We start from the raw sequence: 10,494 nt of genomic DNA on the forward strand, positions 1-10,494 counted from the left end.
CTACCATTAACAGTAGGAGTGCCACAGGGCAGCATCTTAGGCCCTCTCTTATTTCTTATATACATCAATGACTTGCCAAATGTCCACTGATAGATGTCAACTTCAAACTTCAGTACCCACATGCAACACATAATAAAAAAAATATCAAAAACTGTCGGTATACTCTCAAAAATCAGATATTATGTTCATTACTCTGTTCTCCGTATACTATATTACTCTCTGATCTATCCCTACTTAACATATACACATATCTGTTAATCACCTAAGAGTCAAGCCTATCATCACCCAGAAAAAATCTGCTATCTGAACTATTACACACTGTCTTCAGACAACACGCAGCCCCTCTGTTTAAATCCATAAACATGATGAGAATATATTCTCTCCACACATTCTATTGTGCTATTTACAAGTATAAATCCTTGTTTCTAAATGGTAATCCTGATCTGGAACTCTTCCTTAATAATGTAAAAGAACCCATGAGCACCACACCAGAAATAAATATAGTTTGTATCTCCTCAGAGTCAAGACTAAATCTTTGAAAACACTCCAAATAAATAAAAGGACCCAGCCTATGGAACTCACTACCTAATGAATTAAAGAAAATTCCAACCTATGCTTTATTCAAAAGTAAAATAAAAAAGTACCTATAAATACATTCTCATAGTTTCCGGCTTTGTGCTTCAAACTCACACTGTAGCTTGTGCTAGCCACTCACCCAATTTTAGTACTTAAGACATGCAACATCACCAGTGTACCAATACTATAAATTTATATTACGATGTTGAAATCAAATATTCTGCTACAGTGTATCTTATAATTATCCTTACTTTTATCTATTAGATTAAGGATCTTCCCGAAACACTGCGTATTAGTGGCTTTGTAAGAACACCAAGGTTATGTTCTCTACCAACCCAATGTACCTTGTATATAAATAAAAAATAAATAAATAAATAAATAAATAAATAAATAAATAAATAAATAAATAAATAAATAAATAAATAGTCATGCAGGGAGTAAGTTACAATAATATGGTTGAACATTACACACCAGACCCACACGTTTGAAAATAAACTAAGTAACCAGGTTTAGGTCCTGTACCATTGTTAAGTCACGTACAGAGCAACATGTCGACCTGATCTGGTCGACGACCGGACCGCGAGGACGCTAAACCCCAGAAACACTTCAAGGTAACTTCAAGGTCACGTATTACGGTCTAGTCATGCTCGTGCCACCTCTAGGAGGGCTTAATCTTGATCAGTCAATCACTCTTTCTTTACACGAAGTGAAGTAATGGTACAGGGCGGACCAAACCGTTGCCTCTTTCTTGATTTTCATGATGTGTGGGGTTGGGTGTTTGATAATTATATGCATTTGTTCCTTATTATGATAATTATCGCAGGTGCGTTGAGATCCCAGGTGACAACTTTGTTGTAGTATTAAAAAGACGACGAAATATTTAATATTTAAATATTATTAAAACTATGTTTAGTCATCTCAGTAGAGAACGATTCTTCGCGGCGGGATCGTATTCCAGGGACCTGCCCGAAACGCTACGCGTACTAGTGGCTGTACAAGAATGTAACAACTCTTGTATATATCTCAAAAAAAAAAAAAAAAAAAAAAAAAAAAAAAACACAAAGATCCTTAATTGACGCCCATCCAGATGAGAAGGTTCGGCTGTTCGCAAGATGCAGCTGTATGTTTGCACGATCATACCATATTCGTATATACATACTTGGCTATTCTTACATAAATACATAGTTATTTAACTATATTCAAATACCTTGGTCTGTAGGTTCCACTGTATGGTCTTGTTAGACTGGGTCGCCAATTTAGAGAGAGGCTCAGTGCTCTCAAGGTTTTGTGAGGTTATTACCCCCAGCAATGACAAATGTGAACATTGAACAAATGATGTACCTCTCATATACAGGTGTATTAGATCCCTGATCAATTATGCTGCACCCGTGCTTGCTCTACTGAGTGCAAGAATGCTCGGAAGGCTGGAAAAGATGCAAAACTAAGATATGAGGATCCTCCGCAGATGCCATCGTATAACTAAATTACTAAACATGAGAAAATAACTGAACATCTCATGTGTATGTTATCGGATCACTGCAATCAATGTTTGAATTAGTATCAAAATGCTTGGGCTAATGGGGGGGGGGGGTAGAAATAGCCTAAGCAACTCTATCCCTTTGAGATGTATTTATTTCTTGTCTCAATAAAGATACTTGAACTTGAACTTGCTTGGGCTAATCCACCCCAACCCCCCTGCACTGACTCCCCCAAGCTTCTTTACCAAAGGTCAGCATCAAATGAGTTTTGATGCTGAGGCCTTCAAATGAGTTTCAAAAACTATAACTGTACTGCGAATGCACCATGTTCATGACCCCTACCGAAAGAGACAACGGCACTTCCCTGCACTAAGGGAGAGCATCACTCCTATTTTGTGGTAGGGGTAATGTTGGTAGGGTGGAGGTTACGAGGGTAAGGTAGGGATGGTTCGGTTGTTGTTTAAGATTCGTTACCTGGAACAAAAAGTTCCAAGTAGCACGGGCTATGGTGAGCCCGTTGTGGACTTTTATGATTGGTTCGGATGGAACGAGAAGGGGTGATGAGGGCGGGGACGGGGGAGTTGAAGTAGGCTGGAATGGGTATGATGCAGGTGGGACGGAAGGGGGGGGGGGTGACACAATATATCTTACATAAAATATATTTACAAAGCTTTCCACTGCCGTACGTATTCATATATGTAGGTTAGATTAGCTCTTTAAAAGCACTACAATCACCACCTTCTGTGATTGAGTGTTCAATAAATCACTGAATTATGTTTAACAGATTCCTAACCCTGTCCATGGAGGGTAGAAGAAAATGTATATATGCTGGTTAGCATTGTAAATGTGTGGCCAAGTCTGTGGTAAGAAAAACACAACTACCGCCCACAAGATGGGGTATGGGGAGCATAATAAATGACCTAAACTAAATCAGATCAACCAATTATTGCTTGTGGCTGTCTTGACAACTGTCACAATTCCCGTGACACTTTACGGCAAGGATGTTTACTTCTATTACAAAAATTACCATCATGACTAGGTTGCTGTTTTGTTATGTGAATAAGCCAAGGTTACTTCCACTTATTGCAATATAACTTAGCCAGATCTTGCCATTATATATTTTTAATGATTTTGCCACATCAAGTGGGAAGTCATGCAACGGGATATGCACGCCACAGCACGTAGAAAGGATCACAGAGTATAAGGTAAACAGTTAGTATGACTCGGGACGTGGATTACCTAATTCTCATGTGCTCGAGTGGCAGGCATGGGGGATGACATGTTCCATTGGGGAGCAGTTAGTTGCCTTGGGATCCTTTCCTTTTTCAGGATAGCCCAGTAGCGAACTTGATAGAGGGTCTGTCGCCCATGCCGGAGGTCGGGGGTTCGAGCCTCCTACTGAACAAGAATAATTAACTATATATATGCATGTGCGTGTGTGAGTCGACCTCTGGCGGTCTAAACTATCGTCTCTTAACTTTCTGTCTAAATAAAAATATCGACCCAAAAAAAGGAGCCACAAATGTATCGTGAACTTCCCTGTAACTTTTCAACTCTTTTTATAACTGGATCTGTAACCTAGTTACACCACTGCCCCTTCTATTGTATGTTACACCACTGCCCCTTCTATTGCATGTTACACCACTGTCCCTTCTATTGCATGTTACACCACTGTCCCTTCTATTGCATGTTACACCACTGCCCCTTCTATTGCATGTTACACCACTGCCCCTTCTATTGCATGTTACACCACTGCCCCTTCTATTGCATGTTACACCACTACCCCTTCTATTGCATGTTACACCACTGCCCCTTCTATTGCATGTTACACCACTGCCCCTTCTATTGCATGTTACACCACTGCCCCTTCTATTGCATGTTACACTACTGCCCCTTCTATTGCATGTTACACTACTGCCCCTTCTATTGCATATTACACTACTGCCCCTTCTATTGCATGTTACACTACTGCCCCTTCTATTGCATGTTACACCACTGCCCCTTCTATTGCATGTTACACTACTGCCCCTTCTATTGCATATTACACTACTGCCCCTTCTATTGCATGTTACACCACTGCCCCTTCTATTGCATGTTACACTACTGCCCCTTCTATTGCATGTTACACCACTGCCGCTTCTATTGCATGTTACACCACTGCCCCTTCTATTGCATATTACACTACTGCCCCTTCTATTGCATGTTACACTACTGCCCCTTCTATTGCATGTTACACTACTGCCCCTTCTATTGCATGTTACACCACTGCCCCTTCTATTGCATGTTACACTACTGCCCCTTCTATTGCATGTTACACTACTGCCCCTTCTATTGCATATTACACTACTGCCCCTTCTATTGCATGTTACACCACTGCCCCTTCTATTGCATGTTACACTACTGCCCCTTCTATTGCATGTTACACTACTGCCCCTTCTATTGCATGTAACACTACTGCCCCTTCTATTGCATGTAACACTACTGCCCCTTCTATTGCATGTAACACTACTGCCCCTTCTATTGCATGTAACACTACTGCCCCTTCTATTGCATGTAACACTACTGCCCCTTCTATTGCATGTTACACCACTGCCCCTTCTATTGCATGTTACACTACTGCCCCTTCTATTGCATGTTACACCACTGTCCCTTCTATTGTATGTTACACTACTGCCCCTTCTATTGCATGTTACACCACTGTCCCTTCTATTGTATGTTACACTACTGCCCCTTCTATTGTATGTTACACTACTGCCCCTTCTATTGTATGTTACACCACTGCCCCTTCTATTGCATGTAACACTACTGTCCCTTCTATTGTATGTTACACTACTGTCCCTTCTATTGCATGTTACACCACTGCCCCTTCTATTGCATGTTACACCACTGCCCCTTCTATTGCATGTTACACCACTGCCCCTTCTATTGCATGTTACACCACGGCCCCTTCTATTGTATGTTACACTACTGCCCCTTCTATTGCATGTAACACTACTGCCCCTTCTATTGCATGTTACACCACTGTCCCTTCTATTGCATGTTACACCACTGCTCCTTCTATTGCATGTAACACTACTGCCCCTTCTATTGCATGTTACACTACTGCCCCTTCTATTGCATGTTACACTACTGCCCCTTCTATTGCATGTTACACTACTGCCCCTTCTATTGCATGTTACACCACGGCCCCTTCTATTGTATGTTACACTACTGCCCCTTCTATTGCATGTTACACTACTGCCCCTTCTATTGCATGTTACACTACTGCCCCTTCTATTGCATGTAACACTACTGCCCCTTCTATTACATGTTACACTACTGCCCCTTCCATTACATGTTACACCACTGCCCCTTCTATTACATGTTACACCACTGCCCCTTCTATTGTATGTTACACTACTGCCCCTTCTATTGCATGTTACACTACTGCCCCTTCTATTGCATGTTACACTACTGCCCCTTCTATTGCATGTTACACTACTGCCCCTTCTATTACATGTTACACTACTGCCCCTTCCATTACATGTTACACCACTGCCCCTTCTATTGCATGTTACACCACTGCCCCTTCTATTGTATGTTACACTACTGCCCCTTCTATTGCATGTTACACTACTGCCCCTTCTATTGCATGTTACACTACTGCCCCTTCTATTGCATGTAACACTACTGCCCCTTCTATTACATGTTACACTACTGCCCCTTCCATTACATGTTACACTACTGCCCCTTCTATTACATGTTACACTACTGCCCCTTCCATTACATGTTACACTACTGCCCCTTCTATTACATGTTACACCACTGCCCCTTCCATTACATGTTACACTACTGCCCCTTCTATTACATGTTACACCACTGCCCCTTCTATTGCATGTTACACTACTGCCCCTTCTATTGCATGTAACACTACTGCCCCTTCTATTACATGTTACACTACTGCCCCTTCCATTACATGTTACACTACTGCCCCTTCTATTACATGTTACACTACTGCCCCTTCCATTACATGTTACACTACTGCCCCTTCTATTACATGTTACACCACTGCCCCTTCGATTACATGTTACACTACTGCCCCTTCTATTACATGTTACACTACTGCCCCTTCCATTACATGTTACACTACTGCCCCTTCTATTACATGTTACACCACTGCCCCTTCCATTACATGTTACACCACTGCCCCTTCCATTACATGTTACACCACTGCCCCTTCCATTACATGTTACACTACTGCCCCTTCTATTACATGTTACACCACTGCCCCTTCCATTACATGTTACACTACTGCCCCTTCTATTACATGTTACACTACTGCCCCTTCCATTACATGTTACACTACTGTCCCTTCTATTGCATGTTACACCACTGCCCCTTCTATTGCATGTTACACCACTGCCCCTTCTATTGCATGTTACACTACTGCCCCTTCTATTACATGTTACACCACTGCCCCTTCCATTACATGTTACACCACTGCCCCTTCCATTACATGTTACACTACTGCCCCTTCCATTACATGTTACACTACTGCCCCTTCTATTACATGTTACACCACTGCCCCTTCCATTACATGTTACACCACTGCCCCTTCTATTGCATGTTACACCACTGCCCCTTCTATTGCATGTTACACCACTGCCCCTTCCATTACATGTTACACCACTGCCCCTTCTATTACATGCCTCTGTACCATAACAGTATTTTTAGACATAAAATATTTACCAGAAACTGTGGTATTAGCATCGTTGATTGAAATTAATGATTCAGACACGATTTGGAGCATAAATAAATATATTAATTCCATGCTGATGGTTTATCACATTATTTGATAAGCAGGGTACAGGCGGAACCCATTACAGCAGCATATTAGGCTGTTATTACAGTGAGGAGGAGCAAGGTACACACCAGAGTCCATTACAGCAACATGTTAGGCTGTTATTACAGTGTTGATTAATTAAATATGTATTTTATATAAGAAGAAGTAAATAATATCATAAGATATTATAGAAAGAGTTACTAATAATTAAAAGTCATTGATCATTAAAACTAAGTGAAGGCAATTACTTCCTTCATGGACGCCACAGCAACAAAAGTCCCTTTGTCTGTTCCTCATGTAAACTGTATATGATCTTTGTGTCTGTAACGCGTATTAAAAAAATGAATTTAATGAAAAGACAAATAAATAATATTACGATAAAATATTACAGAACGTTATTAATAATTAGAACTGCTGATCATTAAAATATGAGAAGCCTCGTATTTGCTTGAATCAAGATTGGTTTTTCCTACTGGATTATTTTTTAACTACCACTTAAACATTAAATTTTTTTCTCCGTATTGTATACCTTGACTTTGGTCACCTAGTGTCAAGATATGTCAATGTCAATCATCCTACCCAGAGGAAGTGCGTAGAAATATAGTTACAAAATAATAATAAAAATATTACATAGTCTCATCTAGGCCACCACATCACATACAGTACATATGTTTAATTAATGTACTACAACAAACTGGGTAATTTATTTAAACTATATTAGTTTATTTTTTATATTAGAATTATTATATCGTTCAGTGTCAACAACTGAATTTTAAAACAGAATACACTACTGTATTGTGAAAAAAAGGAAATAGATAAAAAAAAATTAAACACTGATATTTGAGTTATCTGTTACTTGGCAGTTCAGCCAATTATTATTATTATTATTTTACTTTTTGATACTGCATTTAATAATAATATTTATACCTTGACACAATATTATAAATATTGGGAAGCCTGAAATAATAATATAATAATTGTGGTAAACACTAGGTAGGCCTACACATTCATAATAGGTCCTGTTCTTAAGTAAAGCCTAGCATTACCCAAAACCGTTACATTTGTAATATTTATAACAATAGTTTATGTCCTAGATTCATTAGCAAACGTAAATATTTTGTCTCGGGAAATGGAAATATATATGTTACATTTTAAATCCCTTACCATACAAATAAAAAATGTGGAGGCAAAGGTATATGAAATTTGATGCGGAGTGCAGAGCCTTAGACACCAAGCCAATCTAGTGTGTACATAATTAACAAATATATGCTAATTAACCTTCAAGTTTTACATGCCATCAGAAAGACGAGGTTATAAATGTTAAAGTGAGTCGTGCCCATATTTCAAGGAATGTATCTTATGTGTGAGCAAAGCTGTATGCATAAAGACAGGCTGGTCGTACAGCGCCGGGCCTCGGCCAAACCGGTGCAACACACTCCCCAAAACTGATAAATAATGTAGCAGAAAAACACGTTTATGAACACGAATGCTTTATATATGTCATTAGAAAGAGTAAGCTTGAATGCACCGATAATTGGGGTAAATCTCTCGGTGTATACGTGATGCTAATTTTCTTTAGACACATCAGCTGACAGGAATGTGTGTGGTTGATCAGTCCAGTGAACCAACAGAGTGACTGGCCAAGGAATGTGGAGTACAATGTTACCTTCACTGTGGCCAAACAAAAAATGTACGTGTGCTCTCTGTAGATACGTAGGTGAACGAGCACAAAAATCTTTAAAACGTTCACACGAATGCTTCCTTGGATCAACCATACTGCAAGAACTACGAGCTTCTCAAAAAAACTTCGTAACAAAAATACTTCAGAAAAACTCAAGGCACAACAAATCTTGGTCGAGATTCTCCAGATGTGAGGGCCTTAACTTACCTATGTTGAGTAACACCAGCAGGAGCCCCTCCACCCGGTGCTTGCCACGACCAGCCATGCTCTGTAGGAGCCTCTCCACCCGGTGCTTGCCACGACCAGCCATGCTCTGTAGGAGCCTCTCCACCCGGTGCTTGCCACGACCAGCCATGCTCTGTAGGAGCCTCTCCACCCGGTGCTTGCCACGACCAGCCATGCTCTGTAGGAGCCTCTCCACCCGGTGCTTGCCACGACCAGCCATGCTCTGTAGGAGCCTCTCCACCCGGTGCTTGCCACGACCAGCCATGCTCTGTAGGAGCCTCTCCACCCGGTGCTTGCCACGACCAGCCATGCTCTGTAGGAGCCTCTCCACCCGGTGCTTGCCACGACCAGGCAAGCTCTAGAGTTGCCTCTCCACCCGGTGCTTGCCACGACCAGGCAAGCTCTTGACGTATTAAGCCACCACGGTACTTCTTCTTCTTGATAGTAGGTGCAGTTTGCATGAAGGGTTTGTCGTCCCGATGACTGCACCAGTACAGATGTTGGGAGAGGCGTTTATGGTGAGGATGATAAGAGTTTCAAAAGTGCTTGTTGCGTTGTGGTGTAGACAGAGGAGCGGCGACTAGAACAGAGGTGTGTGTTAGAGGGAGACTTGCCGCACCGTAGGGCGGTGTGTTGTGTTTATGGCGTCAGCTGATCCTTGGTGTTGCGACGAGGCAGTTGTTGTCTGTGTTTAGCTGTTGGTGGCGCCAGGTATAAATGTGGCGCGGGTCAGATGTGACCCAGTTTGTTGGTCGACTGTAGATATTTAGCCAGTGCTTTGACTATTTGGTATTTTTCTTGTGACGAGTGGTCACCGCCTCCTAATATATGCTCGATGGTAAAGGGTATTTTAAGTGAGATAAGTACTTGTTTGAAATTTACTCTGGCACTATAATGTCGGAAGCAGTGAAGGAGATAGTGTTCGATTGTTTCAGGCACCTGACAGTGGATGCAGAGTTCGTTGATGTCTGTTCTGTACTTAGAGCTGTGTGCTGCTAGTTTGGTGTGTCCCAGCCTTAATCTGGTCATCGCTATATTAATTTCTCTGCTTTTATCTGACATGTTTCCAAGTTTCTCATTTCTTTTTAATGGACCCATAGTACAAAGGTGAGCATGACGTTTTCCATTTCGTCGCAAAATCTTGGGTGATGGTATTTTTGAAGACACCTTTACGTGCAACATGGGGAATTGGATGATAGGTCATGTGAGATGTATTGTGCATTGCTTTGGCTAGTTGATCTACTAGTTCATTATGGAGAATACCACAATGCGTTGGAACCCATTGGATAGAGGTATCATAACCGTTCAATCGATGTTCATGAAGAAGTTGAAGACATGGGTAAACAAACTCCTTGCAGGTTGTTGAAGAGTACGTAATTGCTTGAATCGCACTCTTGGAGTCACTGCAGATTGTATATGTCCCGATTGGTAATGTTGTGATTATTTGGAGAGCTTGATATAAGGCATATAATTCAGCTGTGAAAACAGATAGTTGGTTTGGTACCCGCCATCCCTGCTTGAGATGGTATTCCGGTATCCATACAGCGCTAGTGACCGAGGGTACGTTGTTCATGATGATGCGAGATCCATCTGTATAAATCGCTGTGGTATTTGGGTAGCAATTTTTCATTGTTGAGAGAAAGACTGAGGCTATGGCTGAGTTTGGTGCAGACTTTGGAATGTTGTCTTCGAGTTGTATTGCTGTATTAGGA

The sequence above is a fragment of the Procambarus clarkii genome, chromosome 24 (assembly GCF_040958095.1).
Source record: "Procambarus clarkii isolate CNS0578487 chromosome 24, FALCON_Pclarkii_2.0, whole genome shotgun sequence".
NCBI lineage: Eukaryota > Metazoa > Arthropoda > Malacostraca > Decapoda > Cambaridae > Procambarus > Procambarus clarkii.